Genomic DNA, 18,443 nt, shown 5'->3' with positions numbered 1-18,443 from the left:
TGCCACAGCTGAGAAGGAAAATGAACATAACAAAAAGAAGCTGTGTTAGATTGTTGTGGACTTTGAGCATGAGATGGCTACTGTTACTTCCTCCTTATTTAAGAAGAGCTGCAGACTACCTAATGATCAGATGATCACTATCAGTAGTAAAAACCTGGAAGTTTCCAAAGGCTTTCTGACAACCATTCTTTCTAGGTATGAGTACTGCAACATTCATGAGCCACTTTAAACTTGACCATGAAATGTGATGTTGATAAGAAACAGACTTATAGGTCAATACGGAGTTGTCTGGTGATACTGCTATGTGTCTTGGCATTGCTTATAACACTAAAAGCAAGAGGCGTATCTTTACCCTGAAGATACACAAGAAAAAAACACAGAAAAAAAAATCACAGCCTTGGTACCAAACACTAAAAAAATTAAAATGATTTTCTTAATTTCTTAAAAAATTTGAAATAATTTTTTAAATTAAGAAAATTGATACAACTTTTTAAATTAAAAAATTGATTTAAATTTTTAATTAAAATATTAGATTAATTAAATTAAATAAATAGCATATTAAACTAAATAATAAGTAAGCTACATAAATAAATGTTTTAAGAGGGGGATTTAAATGCATTGATAAAGAAAGAGGATCATGATATGGTAATAGAAACAAAGCATGAAAGTATATAACATGATGCCATTTTTATAAAATCTTTATGAATACATGTATGTTTCATAAGCATGGAAAAAGCCTGTCAGAATTGGGTAAAAAAAAATCACAAAATACTTTCACTTTTTGCTTTATCTATACTTTAATTTTATCAATGCTTTCTCAGTATTTATTATGTGGCAATTGATGAATCCACAAAACATGGAGAGGATAGATTCTTATAAAGAGAAGAGGCAGAAAACTTAGATAGTCCCCTTGCAGGATGATACTTTATTCTTCCTAAGCAATCTACATATGATACACATCTCTTCTCTGAGTATAAGCATCACAAAAGAGAAAAAATATCCTTTCACTCTATCCTGGGAAATTGACATTTGTTGATAATGTTTATTAAGTAAAGAGTACGTCAATAAATGAATGCATGAAATAGAATCAAGAAACTATAGGAAATAAGATCATAGTCTTTGTATTTAATTGGCTATTTATATACTTATTCCAAATTGAAAGTTAGTATAACTCACAATTTTTACTTCCTGACAAAGGTAGGAATATTGTGTTTATCTTTATCTATGCACTGCTATGGAAGAATCCTTCTGGATACAACCAGTTTCTCCTCCCTTCTCAAAACTTCCCTAGAATGAAGTTTGAAGTCTATAAAGTTAGGCTGTCGCATTTCATCTAGGTATCCTACTTTTGTAAAAGGTATAATTCCCTGAAATCCAGAAGGGCTGTATTCATAGCTATTCATAGAAAAAAAGAATTGCTTGCAGAAATAACAGCAGAATAATTTTTTTTCAAAGCCACAAATTTGGAAATGTAACAAACAGTTGTCCAAGTATCTATTGTAAGGTCAGTTATTTCTCCAGTAGTTTTAAGACAGGTGGTATCATTTGAAGATAATAAAGTTGTTGGAACTGGTGCACCTATTATTGGTTGGTAATTTGTTCATGACCATAAACAAGTGACAACCAATTAAACTTATTATACACAATCTGAAAGTTCTTTTACACCAGAATGTTGTTTTTCATGACCCATTAAAATATTTTTGTGCTGCTTCTTTGCCTAAAAGGAATGTTTATTAAAATTCACAACCTATGAATTTGGAGGACTTGACAAGACGCTGTCTTGCTATATAGTGCCGCGAATAGAAGGGCATCATGTTAGCATGCTCTTGAATGCAGTATTACTCAAAGCACACATGACTGATTATTCCAGTTCACTTGTTGTTATATTTGACTGTTAAAATTTGCTTGTGCTTTTAAATATATACCATTGGTAATGTATTTAAGCAATCAGAAGTGTAAATGAAAATGTATTGTCTAGGATGACTAAAGCAAGGGTCAGTGTGGACTTTGGAATTGAAAAGAACTGGATTCATATCCCAGCTCAACCACTAACTAGAGTGAAACTCTGAACATCAGCTTCTCATCTGTAAACTGGAGGTAACAATGTTTGCTCCCTGGAGTGGTAAAAGAGTAAATGAAATTGTGTTTATAAATGCCTGGCATATACTAGGCACTCTGAGTATGGTAGTAATTATTATTCTGTCTCTTGCCAACTTTGCCTTTCTTTATGCTTCGCCAATATGTACAAAGACTTTGCCAGCTTTTCCCATACACCCTCTTTTTTAAACCAACCCTCACTCTTCTAGGAGAAACCCAAGATGCAAAATGAGTGAAATCAATTTGTTTGACATTTATTGGGATTTGACACCTGCAACTGCTTGTGACAGCAGTCCTGATGTTCAAAGAATACTGACTGCTGGACTGAGAAGGAGCCACTTCAGGCATGGTCAAAAAGAGAAGGAAAGTAAGTTTCAGAGGTGGAGCTGGGAGGCTGTCTTTTCCAGCTGGCTAGCCATGAGTAATTCTTACCTATTGGACTGCTAAATAGGGGAAAAGGTAATATATTTCAGGTCAGCAGGGCTCAATTCCAAGGAAAAAGAGAAAGGCTAGTTTCTTTTTTAATTATTATTCTAAGAGGAAATGTAAAATACTGCTTTGTTTCTGCTTTACTGAATGCAGGCTAATGTACTGCCTGGCTCCAGCTCTGTGATGTTTTGTTTTGTTCATAGGAGCTTAGAGGGAAAGTAGGGCTTATTTTCCTCCATGGGTACACCTTTCAACTAAAGGCAAAACAACTAATAATTGTGAAATAAATCAACTGTGAAATCAATTTAGGTTCAATTCTACTTATATAACCAAATTCAGCGGCTTTTTTGAGTATGTGCAATGTGTTTGTATGTGTGTGTATGTGCATTTTTGTGTTTCACATTATTTCAGATAAGTTAAAAATGAAAATGTAATTTTTCTGTACTTATTCTTTTTAGTAGTGCCTACAGAAAGACTCAATTTAGCTATTTCATTGCATAAAAAGTGTACTATATAAGGCATATTATTAAAAGCTCTTTCTGCTAAAACTCAGAGAATATTTTTAACAAATACATAGTATAAAAAATTAACTCTAGAAAAAATACTTACAATAAATGCAAATCCTGATTTATCAAGACTTGACACCTACAACAGAGGCAAAAGTATAAAATGTTAATGACCAAAGGTTTGCTTTCACAGTTGACATGGCTGTGAATCCTGGTCTAAATCACTCAGAAACCTCAGGATAGGACTGTTCTTAGCTCTGGGAACATCTAACGAAAAAGAGGAAAGGTGAAGTTGTGATTTATCACGATTACATTCTAAGAGAAGAAAATCATATGTATCTCAGCAGCCTCAGGAAAGAAAACAAAATTCAGTAATTGTTCTTGATAAAAACTTAGCAAACTAGGTACAGAAGAAAACATTCTTGACTAACACAGAACATCTGCAAAATGCTTTCTGTCAATACCACAAGTGAAAAGTTGAGAGTATGTCCTAATTCTAGGATAAACCAAGAATATCTATTGTCACCACTTCTTTCAATATTATACTGGAGATCCTTACCCATACAGTAAAATCAGACAAAGATAAAATGCATGAAGATTCAAAAATAAAAAAAATTCTTTATTTGCAGAGATTGTGGCTGTATTCATAGAAAGCCTCAAAGAGTCTATTAATAAATTAATATAATTAATTAGACAGTTTTTCAAAATGGTGAATAAAAAATAAATATATGAAAGTGAAACACATGACTACACACCAACGACCAAGCACTGGGACAATATGTTTATAGTTTTTTAAAGATACAATACCAAACCGTATGTATTACTTATTTTGTGTTAATGATTGATGTATATGCTTTATATATGTAATAGTTCCAATAGTTTCAAATGTCATGAATTCATTGACAGTCTTCCCCTTGCATTCACTTTTCCTCAAACGTGGGCATACTGAATGATTCATTCTATTGAGTAGAATGGGGTAGGAGTGATGCTATGTGATTCTGAGACTAGGTCATAAAGAGGATAGCTTCTTCCTCTCTCAGATCATCTGCTCTGTGGGAAGGCTGCCACTAAGTTGTAAGGACACTTAGGTATCTTTCGCAGAGATCCACAAAAAGAGGAACTGATGTCTCATGTCAATACCCAGCACCAATTTGCCAGCCAATAAGTAAGCCAGTACAGCTCCAAATTCTTGATTGCTACACCATCAGAGACCTTAAAGAGTCAAAACTTCAAGCTAAACATCTTTCATGTTCTTGACCAACAGAAACATGAGAGATAATAAATGTTCATCATTGTTCTTACTGTTTGGATGTATGTCCCTGTCAAATCTCATGCTGAATTGTAATTCCCAATATTGGAGGTGGGGCCTGGTGGGAGGTGATTGGATCATGGGGTGAATTTCTCATGAATGGTTTAGCACCATCCCCTTGGTGGTGTCCTTGAGATAGTGAGTGAGTTCTCATGAGACCTGGTCATTTAAAAGTGTATGGCCCATCACCCCCACTCTCTCTCTCCTGTTCATCTTCTCACCATATGATGTGCCTGTTCCCCGTTTGCCTTCTGCCATGATTGGAAGCTTCCTGAGGCCTCCCCAGAAGCAGATGCCACTGTGCTTCTTATACAGCCTGCAGAACCATGAGCCAATTAAACTCCTTTTCTTATAAAGTACCCAATCTCAGGTATTGCTTTATAGAAGTGCAAGAATAGCCTAATACAGAAAATTGATACTGAATAGTGAGGCATTGCTATAAAGATATCTGAAAATGTGGAAGCAGCTTTGGAACTGAGTAATGGGCAGAGGTTGGAACATTTTGGAGGGCTCAGAAGATGAGAAAGATGAGGGGAAGTTTGGAATTACTTAGAGACTGATTAAATGGTTGTGACCAAAATTTTGATAGTAATATGGACCCTGAAGGCCAGATTTCTGAGGTCTCAGATGGAATAAAAAGCTTATTGGAAACCGGAGCAAAGGGCACACATGTTAGGCCTTAGTAAAGAGCTTGGCTGCATTCTGTTCATGCCACAGTGATCTGTGGTAGTTTGAACTAAACAGTGATGATTTAGAGCAAGTTTGTTGAACTTATAGCGTACAGGCCACATGTGGCCCATGAAGGTTTTGAATGCAGCCCAACACAAATTTGTAAATTTTCTTAAAACATGATGAGATTATTTTTCCATTTCCTTTAGCTCATCAGCTATTGTTAGCGTTAGTGTATTTTATGTGTGGCCCAAGACAACTCTTCTTCCAATGTGGCCCAGGGAAGCCAAAAGATTGAACACCCCTGATTTAGAATATCAGGTGAAAAAAATTTATAAGTAGTAAAGCATTCAAGATGTGACCTGGCTGATTCAAATATCCTATGCTCAGATGTGGGAGCAAATAAATGACTTAGAGTTGGAATTTATATTTAAACAGAAAGCAGAGTGTAAAGGTTTGGAAAATTTACAACCTAGCCATGTGGCAAAGAAAGAAAAAAGCTGTTTTGGGAGCTAAATTCAAGCACACTGTGGACCAACCTCTTGATAGAGATACTTGTATAACTAAAAAGGATCCAAGTGCTGATTGCCAAGACAATGGGAAAAGGGCTTTCAGAGGCCTTTTGAAAGGCAAAGGCATTTCTGAAATGAAGACACTTCAGAGACATTTGCAGCAGCCCTTCCCACCACAGGCCCAGAGGACTAGGAGGAAAGAATAGTTTCATGGGCCAGGCCCAGGACCCCCTGCCATACACAGCCTCAGGACACTGCTCCTCAAATTCCGCTGCTCCAGCTCCAGTCTTGGCTCAAAGGGGCACAAGTACAGCTCAGGATGCAAGGATCCAGAGGGTGCAAGCCATTAGCTTTGGTGGCTTCCATGTGGTTTTAAGCCTGCAGGCACACAGAAAGCAAGAGTGAAAGAGGCTTGACAGCCTCTACCTAGATTTCAAAGGTTGTATGAAAAAACTTGGGTGCCAAGACAGAAGCCAGTTGCAAGGGCCAAGCCCTCACAGAGAACCTCTACTGGGGCAGTGTTGTGAGGAAATGTGAAGTTGGAGACCCCACATCAAGTCCCCACTGGGGCACTTCCTAGTGGAACTGTGAGAAGGGGGCCACCATACTCCTGATCCCAGAATGGTAAATCTACCAGCAGCTTAAGCTTTGCACCTAGAAAAGCTGCAGGCACTCAATAACCTGTGAGGGCAGCCACGGGGGCTGAAACCTGCAAAGCCACAGGGGTGGAGCTGCCTAAGGTCTTAGGAGGCCACCCCTTGTACCAGCGTGCCCTGAATGTGGAACATGGAGTCAAAGATTATTTTGGAGCTTTATGATTTAATGACTTCCCTGCTGGGTTTTGAACTTGCATAGGGCCTGCAGCCCCTTTCTTTTCGCTGATTTCTGTGTCTTGGAATGGGAATGTTTACCCAATGCCTATACTCTTATTGTATCCTGGAAGTAAATAATTTGTTTTGATTTTACAGGCCTCTAGGTGGAAGGAATTTATCTCTAGACAATACTTTAGACTTGGGACTTTTGAGTTAATGCTAGAATGAGTTAAGTCTTTGGGAGACTATTGGGAAAGCATAATTATGTTTTGCAATGTGATAAGGACATAAGACTTGGGAGGCCAGGGGCTGAATGATATAGTTTCAGTGTATGTCCCCACCAAATCTCATGCTGAATTGTAATACCTAGTGTTGGAGATAGAGCCTGGTGGGAGGTGACTGGATTAGGCGGGTGGATTTCTCATGAATAGTTTAGCACCATTCTCTTGGTGCCGTCCTCTTGATAGTGAGTGAGTTATCACAAGATCTTGTCATTTAAAAGTGTGTAGTCCAGGTGGGGTGGCTCACGCCTGTAATCCCAGCACTTTGGGAGGCCGAGGCGGGCAGATCACAAGGTCAGGAGATCGAGACCATCCTGGCTAACATGGTGAAACCCGGTGTCTACTAAAAATACAAAAAATTAGCCAGGCCTGGTGGCGGGCGCCTGTAGTCCCAGTTACTTGGGAGGCTGAGTCAGGAGAATGATGTGAACCTGGGAGGCGGAGCTTACAGGGAGCTGAGATTGCGCCACTGCACTCCAGCCTGGGTGACAGAGAGAGACTCTGTTTAAAAAAAAAAAAAAAAAAAGAGTGTAATACCCCTCCCTCACTCTCTATCTTGCTCCTGTTCTTGCTATGTGATATACCTGCTCCCTTTACCTTCTGTCATGATTGGAATACCTCCACAGAAGTAGATGCTGCAGAACCATAAGCCAATTAAACTTCTTTTCTTATACATTACCCAGTCTCAGTTATATTTTACAGTAGTCCAAGATCAGCCCAATACAATTGTTTTAAGCCATTAAGTTTTGTAACAGAACAATAGGTAATAAACATTGTGTGATCCTCACAACAGCTCTATAAGATAAATACTATTACTACGGTCACTTTACAGATGAGTCAAGAGAGGCAGAAAGGGGTTAAATAACATACTCAAGGTCATACAGTGACGTATAACTGGTGATCATTAAACTCAAACACAGTCAGTCGGTTTCCAGAGTTTGTGCTTTCAACTGTGATACTATATTTTAAAGTCACCATGTTTCTTTTACATATGAAAAAGAATAAATTTCCATCCAAGAAGTCAATAAATAAAAGTAAAATGAAATGGAATATATCTTCAGGAATTTATGGATTTAATCTATGTAAAAATTAAAGGTGTAAGTAACATACTATGATCTCCTCCGTGACTACCAACAGTAGAAATGGGAAAAGCACTAACTTTTTAGGTGCAGAAAAGTCTCATAACTTTTGAAAAAATTAGGTGTATATTAAATGAGCTATTACCTATAGAAACAGTATAAATTCTCCAAAGATACATGAACAAAGTATGTTTGCCTAACACAAGCTTAGTTAACCTTTTTTTCATAATTAGATTTTAAGTATTTAGTGAGTCCTAACTATTATTCTGCAATGCCGCAAAACAAAACAAAATAGAAATCACTAGTTGCTTGAATATTGTACCTTGCATGTTGATTAATACAGGGTACAAAAGTAGATTGAAGTGTTACCATTAAAAATAATATTGAAAAATAGATTGCATCAATAGTTTTTATTCAACTTTTATAATAAGTATAAAACAATGAACACTTTGCCAAAACCAAATGTTTTACTGCGGTGTTGCATTCACTTACTTACTATTCAATTGTATCTTTGCCAAATTTCCTTAATTATCTGGTGTGGAAATATAACTGATCCTGGAATAAATAAGACAAAACAAAACAAAACAAAAAACCCAAACAAACAAGCAAAAACTGATACTACACTACATTGAATTCCCCACCCCCAACTCTCAAACATATGTATTGCATTTCCTTCCTCTCTACTCTCAATCATTACAATTATAATGATTGAGATAAACTTTCATGGAAGATGAACTTTAATGAATCCCTTTTTTGCACTAAATATGTCTGTCCCATAGAATTCCAACCTCCTGGTTCAACAGGGCTAAGTCATGCTGTGGATGTATTAAGCCACTGCCAGCTGCAACTTCTCTTTGCTTTTGCTTGGATCCATCCTTCCTGGGCCCCATATGATTCTCTTTATTTTGAGAATAAAATTTTCTCTTGTCCAAGATCAAGAAAAAAAAATACTGACTGTTATTTTGCCCCAAACCCAAGTAATAAAGTAGAAATCTCAGAACACATTTTAAACCTATTATTGGCAATAATGAGAGATTGATGTAACTACTCAGGCTGCTCATGGCAGGCTAATCATCAGATGCTTCACTCCAGGATACTTCTGAAAGTGAGCCAGTGCCTAAATTTCACTTTCCTCAGAGGTATGTAAAGTTTGCTCTTTGCTTTGTTCAAAGTCTGTACGCTACATCTTCTGTTCTTACTTGCTAAGCAAGTAATACATTTGACTTATTTGTTTAAGATATATGTAAAGGGTGGTCTTTTCCTTTGATACTATTTTAACGTCTTGATTTGCTGGAGTAAATTTTTAAATAACAATATGTGGAAGATAAACTTTAAGTTACCACATGTCTGAAAATCCCTTCTTCCTGACTTATTTGAATGATAGTTGGCATGGGTATAGAATTTGAGGTGGACTATCACTTTTTCCCTCCAGTTTTCAAGGGATTACATACGGTCATCTATCATCCAGTGATTGTTGATGACGACTTCTGATGCCAATAGCATTCATATTCCTTTAGAAGTAAGTTTTTTGTTCTCTAAAAACTTTTAGAATCTTTATTTTAGTATTCTGAAATTTCAGCATTTTTTTGATACCAGTCTTCTTTTGTTTTTTACTAACTGCGCTATCTTGTGATCTCTTGAAATCTGAGATTTGTAGTCTCCATTTAATTTTATATATCCAGTCTTTTTTTCTCTTTTGTTTACATTCTAGTTGATTTTTTAAACTACATTCTCTAAATGTTTTCAGCCGAAATGTTTAATGTTTGCGATGGTTAATTTTATGTGTCAACTTAGCTAGGCAAGGTACCCAGATATTTGGTCAAATACTAGTCTTGATGTTATTGTGAAGATATTTTTAGATGACATTAACACTTAAATCAGTGGACTTTGAGTAAGCAAATTATCCTCCATAATGTGGAGGATCTCCAATCAGTTGAAGCCCTAGAGGAAAAAAAAAAGACTGACATACCCCAAGGAAAAGGGAATTCTGCCTCCAAATTGTCTTTGGACTCCAGCTATAACAACAACCCTTCCCTGAGTCTCCAGCCTGCTGGCCTATCTTATAGATTTTGAATTTTCCAGCCTCCACAATCATGTATGTCAATTCCTTAAACTAGCTCTCTCCCTCCATTCTTTTCTCCCCACATTCTTTCATGTTGATCATGTTGCTTTTCTTTCTCTTTCATGCTACATTATTCTAATATAGTGGTGGCATTTAGTTACCCATTCGTATTGATGAAGAAAAAGCTAGATACATTAGAGTTTCATACACACACACACACACACACACACACATACACATGCACACACTTCTCCAAGGGGGCTTTACTCAAGAGGGTAGGCACATCATAGCTCCCACTCAGAGGCATCCAGGTATCTAACACTGTATTCCCCTCCATACCTCCTTCTTGTCCCACTGTGCAACCCAGTGCAGTCCCTTAGAGTGAGGAGGAGAGGAGGAAAAGGAGCCCTCTGACTTGTTTCTTCTGTCTTTTGCCCTCTTTTTTATGGATCTTGGCTTTTGCAATTAAAAATTTAAGAGCATGGATTTTAAATTATCTGTGCTGAAACATTTCTTTAGGGAAACAAATGCCTCATAGCCTATTTTGCATGTTAAGCACCACAGGGCCACAAATAAAAGCATTACTGGGGACAACAATAACAAAAACTCACATGGTTACTAGATCAAAATATCATCCCAACCACAAGCCTTACACACTAGAATTAAATAACGATGGTCCAGTCTCTTGGACTTCACATAGTGCCGCCTAGTTCTTCCAATGCTTGTTTTAAAAAGAAGCGTATTTTCAAAATTTACTGTTGTAATCCCATTGTTTATCACTTTCTGGACAGAATAGGAACAGTAAAATATAATTCAAACTTTATTTTGCCTTACTAAAGATGCAAGAACATCATCCAGTGGCAAAACTCTAACTGCAGAATGTTTAATTTACATAGACCATATACTATTCCAACATAGAGAAAAAATATATATTTACCTAATGAGATTTCCAGACAAAATTGTAGAAAATTTAAATAGCTGCTTATTTCTCAGCTTCCTTTAAAACTCCTAGGCCCATTGCTTCCAAAGTCCCTTTAGACCTGCCTCATGAAGACTTGATATCAATAATGACTCTGTCTTATGAGGACAGGTTGTTGGTTATAACTAAATTCTGAGAATCAGGGCTATGAGAGAACCAGACCAAAACCCCTCTGAGGAATTATTATTCTTTCTTCTGAAAGTAACTTTTCAGCATATTTCCCTTATTTTCCTGGCCATCAGAACACTCCAAGTCAAACACAAAGCCATTTTAAAAGCAACATGGGGGGTAGTAAGTTTGCTGTTAAAGATTGATTTCTTTTAGTTTCAAGTGTGCATATATGTATGCACATGAATATGTGTTTTAAAATTATTATTATTGTTGGGATAATCATTAATATCTTACAGATTTATCTTAATTTATAGATATAGTAGATTCTGCTAGAAAACTCCATTGATCCTAGAAATTATAATATGCTGAAAATTCAAAAGGCCTTCGGAAGATTCATAGTTCCTCCCAAAGTTTTCACTACCTCACCATAAGCTAATAGTATTTTAGCCTAAACTCCATGACTTAAAAGAAATAAATGTGAGCCAAATCATCTGGAGCTCATGGAATTATCTAAGTCTTACCGTAAGATTCGAACATGCTGGGAACATTTAAAGTCAGTATGTACGATGTCACCACACTGGTAGAAATTTAAAGACTAGAAGCAAGATATCTTTAGCAAAGACAGTCTTTCTCTGAGACTTGTCCTTTGGCTTTCCTTAGTGACTTGAGTATAGCATGAAAGAAGTCTTAGAACTGCTGTGGTTTTGTTTTGTTTGTTTTTTTTTGGAGGGGGAGGGTGAAGAACATGGGTAGTAGTATAAATGTTTACTCTAGCCATTTAATTAATATAAAGATTTTTTAAAACAAAATGTGTCTACTGTTTGTAATTTTGTATGTTTAAAGTTAATGTAATTTTCCCAAGGATTCTGGAATAGTAGATTCTTGGGAAATGTCAACATGGATCTTCATCTTCAATACCCTGATGCTTGCCTCTTGAACTATTCTCTGATATTTAGGCCATAAGTTAATGATGCCCATGTTTCAATGAATGCTTGCTTAAAAACATGCCTGCAGACTTTGTCTGCACTAGGCCTTTTGTACAGTCCCATGATACAGAAAAACTGTAGTTAAATGAATTCATGAATGACATAGGAATCCTATCCTCTTCATCTGGATCTTATGTAATTCTAGTCTTTTACTTGTCTTTTCATTTTCATTCCTTTGGAAAGCACTTGAGATATTTATTTGCAAACAAAATGTGGTACTCAAAACTATGAAGCTGGTATTCACATTTGCAATAACCCATCTCTCATTTAATTCCATTTACTGATGAAACTCTCACATCACCAAAAGTTACTGCCATGACATTTTTTTTCTTTTATAAACTTTTAGAGGTTCAGAATACATAACGGTATATATTGTGGAGAGAAAAGTATGTTCTCTCTTTACCAAGTAAGAAGGAAAAAGAACTTTAAATACTTTTGAACTTTTGTTAATTACAGAATCATTAAAAATATGATAGGACTACAATGATCCCCATATCCCCACATCCATACTGTAATTTGGTATCAAACAGGCACATATGCTCAGTGGGATGAAGACGGAATGGGTACTCATAAAATTTTACATGGTTCTGTTCTACATCGCCATCTGTAGCCTTCCTTACCATACTGACATCTGTTTTGTGATTAACCTGACATTTTTCCCACTTACATGAAGATTCTCCTGGCTCAACCCTTTGGATACTTCCTCACTTATAAATCCTCCTGAAAGAATATATATTCTTCATACTGTCAACTTTTCATTGTGCTTTTTTTTTCTTCTTTTTATTTTATTATTATTATACTTTAAGTTTTAGGGTACATGTGCACAATGTGCAGGTTAGTTACATATGTATACATGTGCCATGCTGGTGTGCTGCACCCATTAACTCGTCATTTAGCATTAGGTATATCTCCTAATGCTATCCCTCCCCCCTCCCCCCACCCACAACAGTCCCCAGAGTGTGATGTTCCCCTTCCTGTGTCCATGTGTTCTCATTGTTCAATTCCCACCTATGAGTGAGAACATGCGGTGTTTGGTTTTTTGTCCTTGAGGTAGTTTGCTGAGAATGATGATTTCCAATTTCATCCATGTCCCTACAAAGGACATGAACTCATCATTTTTTATGGCTGCATAGTATTCCATGGTGTATATGTGCCACATTTTCTTAATCCAGTCTATCATTGTTGGACTTTTTCTAGAAAATTTTGTTTCTTCACCAAATTCAGGCAACTTATTTGGGTGCAGTGAACAGCAGATACCATATAATTAGGTGTCCTATAATCCCATTATAAAGAGTCATGGGTAATTCATTTTACAATAATAATCACAAGTAACAAGTAACAATTAATATTTCTATTTTGTTCACCTTTATGTAAATTGTTTTATTAGCATTTACTTAAAATCAGGAACATGTATGTATTAATTTAAGAAATGGTTCCCTTTGAGAGAAATTAATAAAATATACTTTAAGAGAGATGGCAGCATTTTATTTTTTGTATCTTTTTCTCAAGTAGTTAAGGAACTATCTCTGTTGGTCACCTTATTGTTACCCATAGATTTCTTTGTCTTCAACTCTTTACTACTATGTTTCTAATTAATCTACTATGTGCTATGCATTATCTTATTAACAGGTACTATGTAAAATGTGAAGCAAATATACGCCTTCTACATCTAAAATTAACTAGTTGAGAGATTAAAAATTGTAGAATGAATCCTAGACAAGACAAAAGCACACAGAGCCAATTGTGTGCAAAATAAAAGGAATACATAAAGAACTTCTAAATAAAAAGCAATATGGTGAATGCTGCTTCACATAAGCTGATGGAGCTTATGGGGATAAAATTTTTATATTGACAGAATTTTAATAAGGGTATTGGTTTACATAAAAATTAAAATTTCTCTGAAATTTTTCAAGGCCTGCAATTACTGGGACCACCTACTAAAAATCAGAATTCTCCTCTGCTTATTTTGGAAAGCCAACGAAGTACAGACTTTGATGAAATGTAATTGGCAATGTCAATGGCATAGGCAACTTTTCAAGTTGAATTGGAGATGAATCTTTTGAAAAAAGAATGTAGCATTTGGGCCAAGATACCAAGGCTAAGCTACCCATTTCCATGTGAAAACAATAGGGCAGGCACAATAGATTCCATTTTTGAAAACATTAATTGAACTGACATTGTAGAAGACCTTGCTAGCTATGTCCTATTATTAAAAAAAAAAAAAAAATTCAAGCCACCAGAAAATGGCAGCCAAACAAGGGGGAAATTTCTAAATAAAGGCCTACATGATTCTTTCACACTGCTACATGCAGATACAGGGATATAGCTATTTATTAATAGCCTTTGTAATTGAATGATACCTAATTTTAGGTTTCGGAGTTTGTGGTCCAACATGCTGGCCATCTGCTAACAGAACTTGCACTAAAATTGTAGCCCATGAGTTCATAAACAATAGCTTTCTAAGTTAGAGATTTTATTAATATCTCTCATTGTATTTTATGCATTCTCTTTGAATTACTTCCTCAATTTTTGATATTGAAGTATCTTGTGAATTCAGTGGAGGAAATAACATTTCAGCTCAAACCTAAAAGATAAGTAAAAGGTGGGAAATAACCAAACAAAAGATGATAAAATGATATCTACACAAAGGGAATGACATATAAATACATAAAATATTATTTCAAGAAATTGAGATTAGTTCAATAGTAATGGATGATAGAGTTCAAAACTATGAAGGAATGACCATGGATACAGCTGAGCATTAGGCAAGGGCTAGATTGTAGAAAGATTTATAAGCAAAGTTAAGGGGCTTGCACTTTATTTTTTTTAACCATTGCTTTTCTTTTAAGTGACATGATCAAACTTGTATATATATATATACAAGTTTGCTGTTTTCACCCAGGCTGGAGTGCAATGGGGCATTCTCGGCTCACTGCAACCTCCGCCTCCCAGGTTCAAGCGATTCTTCTGTCTCAGCCCCCCGAGTAGCTGGGATTACAGGTGTGCACCACCATACCAAGCTAATTTTTGTATTTTTAGTAGAGATACTAAAAATATCTCTACTAAATCACAATGTCAGCCAGACTGGTCTCAAACTCCTGACCTCAAGTGATCCACACTCCTCGGCCTCCCAAAGTGTTGGGATTACAGGCATGAGCCACCACACCTGGCCAGACTTGTATCTCTAAAAGATCATACTGGATGTTGTGTGAAAAAATGGACCAAAAATTAAAATAGTAGATATGGAAATGGTAACTAGAAGAATAGAAATGGTAGATCCCTGAACTAGGGTAAAAGAAGCTGGGATATCTTCTTCATATTTTTTTCTTCCCAATTTGTGGAGAACTAGAACCTGGAACAATCCACCATTGATCATGGAGCCACAGCAATGCCCTACAGAATGGTGAAGAAGTGATTTGAAGGAAACCTGGGTCACTGGAGCAAAGCCTCCCACCAGCCTAAAGTACTCATCTTGAACTGTTTTGTGAATTTTTTAAAGGTATTTGTTCTTTAAGTAATTGAGTTTTGTAGGGTCTCATTGTCATATTATCCTAACGTTGACCCTTCCTAATAGATGTGATTGCTCTATTTGTCAGAGTAGATGTGATTACCTAGGGAGAGTGTGGGTAATGAAAGGAGCAGATAATCTAGAAACATCAACATTCAAGGAATGAGTAGAAGAAAAACAATGGCAAAGGGCACTAAACTGTTAGTAAGGGAAGAAGAAAAATTAGAAGCTAAAGGAAGACTGGGTATCAAAAATAGTGTCAAATGGTAAATAGTAAAGCAAAATAGGAACTGAAAAGTGTCCACCGGATTTGGAAATAAAAAAGTAATGAGTGACTATGCTGGTTGGACAGAGGTAGGGCAAGGGAGTTCAGTATATCATTAAAAGAGGGGTTGTGCAGAACTTAAAGTATAATTAAAAAAAAAAAAACTAGCCCAAAAGAGACCAGCTAAATCGATTGTTTTTCTAGTTTACAACTTCCATAGGATGGGGTAGGCTTATAGGTTTATTTTGAAAAGAGCTTGAGCTTAAGTCCTATGGCTGGAGGAATAAAAATAGATGATGATAAGTTTAGCAATTAATTAAATTAGCAGATTTAATTTAATTTAAATTAGATGATTTTGTGATTAAAGAAAATTAAAATGTTACTCCAGATTAACTGTTAACTACAAAACCTTTTTGCAGCTTTGTGGTTTTATGCAACACATCTCTTCAATTAAAGATTATCTTAAGCACTACAAAGACGAATAAGAGACCAAAAAAAAAGAGGGGTTGTGGACACTATGGAAATTGAGAAGCTACAACATTTTTTAAAGCTAAAGTGTAGTCCAGAGAAATGCCCTAACTCTCTTCAAATCTACGAAGGCTGAGAAAGGTGAGGAGGCTGAAGAAAAGTAGGAATCTAGCAGAGGTCAGTTCATGAGATTTAGTGGAAGAAGCCATCCCTATAACAAAAAAGTACAAGGTAAAGCAGCAAGTGCTGATAAAGAACCAGTAGAAAATTATCCAAAAGATCTAGCTAAGATCATTGATGAAGGTGGCTACACCAAACAACAGATGTTCCACCTAGATAAAACAGTCTTCTATTGGAGTAAGATGCTATCTATGACTTTCATGCTAGAAAGGAGAAGTCAACAGCTGGCTCCAAACTTCAAAAGACCGGCTGACTCTCTTGTTAAGGGCTTATGCAGCTGGTTACTTTAAGTTGAAGCCAATGCTCTTTTACAATTTTGAAAAACCTAAGACCCTTAAGAATTATGCTAAATCTATTTTGCCTGTGCTTTATAAATGGAACAACAAAGCCTGGATGACAGCACATTTGTTTACAGCATGGTTTTCTAAATATTTTAAGCTTGCTGTAGAGACTTACTGCTCGGGAAAAAATATTCTTTTCTAAATACTACTACTCATTGACAGTGCTCTTAGTCACCCAAGAGCTCTCATGGAAATATAAAAAGAGATTAATGTTTTCATGCCTGCTAAGACAACATCCATTCTTCAGCCTATGGATCAAAAAGTAATTTCTGGCTCTAAGTCTTATTAAGACACACATCTTGTAAGCCTATAGAGAATGATTCCTGTAATGCATGTGGGCAAGGTAAATTGAAAATTTTCTGGAAATAATTTACCATGCTAGATGCCATTAAGAACATTGTGGTTCATGGGAGAAAGTCAGAATATCAATGTTAACAGGAGTTTGGAAGAAGTTGATCCCAGTCCTCATGGAGGACTTTGGGGGGTTCCAGGCGTCAGTGGAGGAAGCAACTACAGATGCAGTGGAAACAGTAAGAAAACTAGAATTAGAAGTATAGCCTGAAGATGTGACTGAATTGCTGTAATCTCATGACAAAACATGAACAGATGAAGAGTGTTTTCTTATGGATGAGCAAGAAAGTTGTTTCTTAAGATATAATTTACTCCTGGTGAAGATGCTGTGAACACTGTTGAAATGACAACAAAGGATTTAGAATATTTCATAAACCTACTTGATAAAGCAGTAGCGGGGTTTGAGAAAACTGACTCCAGTTTTGAAAGTTCTACTGTGGGCAAAATGCTATCAAACAGCTTTGCATGCTACAGAGATATTTTTTGTGAAGGAAAGTGTTGATGTGACAAACATTATTTTTCTCTTATTTTAAGAAATTGCCATAGCCACTACAGCCTTCAGCAACCACCATCCTGATGTCAGCAAACAACAATATTGAGGTGAATACCACTACCAGCAAAAATTTATCACTCACTGAAGCCTCTGATGATCATTATCAATAAGGTATTTTTTATCATTTTCTTAATTTTTAATTTTTGTGGGTACATATTAATAGGAGGTGTATATATTTATGGAGTACCTGAGGTATTTTGGCACAGGAATGCAATGCGTAATAATCACATCACAGAAAATTGGGTATCCATCCCCTCAAGTATTTATCCTTTGTGTAACAGTCCAATTATAATCTTTTAGTTATTTTAAAATGTACAACTAAATTCTTTTTACAATAGTCTCCCTTTTGTACCAGTGAATACTAGGTCTTATTCTTTCTAACTATTTATTTGTATCCATTAACAAACACTCCCCACTTCCCCACCTCTCAACCTCCAATACTCTTCTCAGCCTCTGGTAATCATCCTACTCCCTATCTCCACGGGTTCGATTGTTTTAATTTTTAGCTTCCACAAATAAGTGAGAACATGTGATGATTGTCTTTCTATGCCTGGCTTACACTTCAATTCCTTCCATGTTGTTGCAAATGACAGAATCCCATTTTTTAAAGACGCATAGTACTCTATAGTGTACATGCAAATTTTCTTTCTCCATTTATCTGCTGATTGACACTTAGGTTGCTTTCGAGTCTTGGCTATTGTGAACAATGCTGCAATAAACATGGGAGTGCAGATATCTCTTCGATATACTGATTTTCTTTCTTTGGGGTATATACCCAGAAGAGGGATTGCTGAATAGTAAGGCAGCTCTATTTTTAGTTTTTTGAGGAACCTCCAAACTATTATCCATAGTGGCTGTGAATTTCTACCAACAGCATGTGAGGGTTCCCTGCTCTCACATCCTCACCAGCACATGTTATTGCCTAACTTTTGGATAAAAGCCATT

At 36.2% G+C, this 18,443-nt stretch overlaps 1 long non-coding RNA gene across 1 annotated transcript in view; it reads right to left on the bottom strand.

Moving 5' to 3' along the window:
* Positions 1 to 18,443, bottom strand: part of LOC129532408 (uncharacterized) — a 260,609-nt gene that overhangs the window by 17,107 nt on the left and 225,059 nt on the right. Inside the window, exon 8 of the long non-coding RNA XR_010132672.1 lies at positions 3,136 to 3,171. This is a non-coding gene — a long non-coding RNA (uncharacterized lncRNA). The remainder of the gene's footprint in view (positions 1 to 3,135; positions 3,172 to 18,443) is intronic.

Source organism: Gorilla gorilla, chromosome 2, assembly GCF_029281585.2.
Source record: "Gorilla gorilla gorilla isolate KB3781 chromosome 2, NHGRI_mGorGor1-v2.1_pri, whole genome shotgun sequence".
Lineage (NCBI taxonomy): Eukaryota > Metazoa > Chordata > Mammalia > Primates > Hominidae > Gorilla > Gorilla gorilla.
Note: the sequence above shows the minus strand (reverse complement) of the source record. Positions and strands in the feature narration are given on the sequence as shown.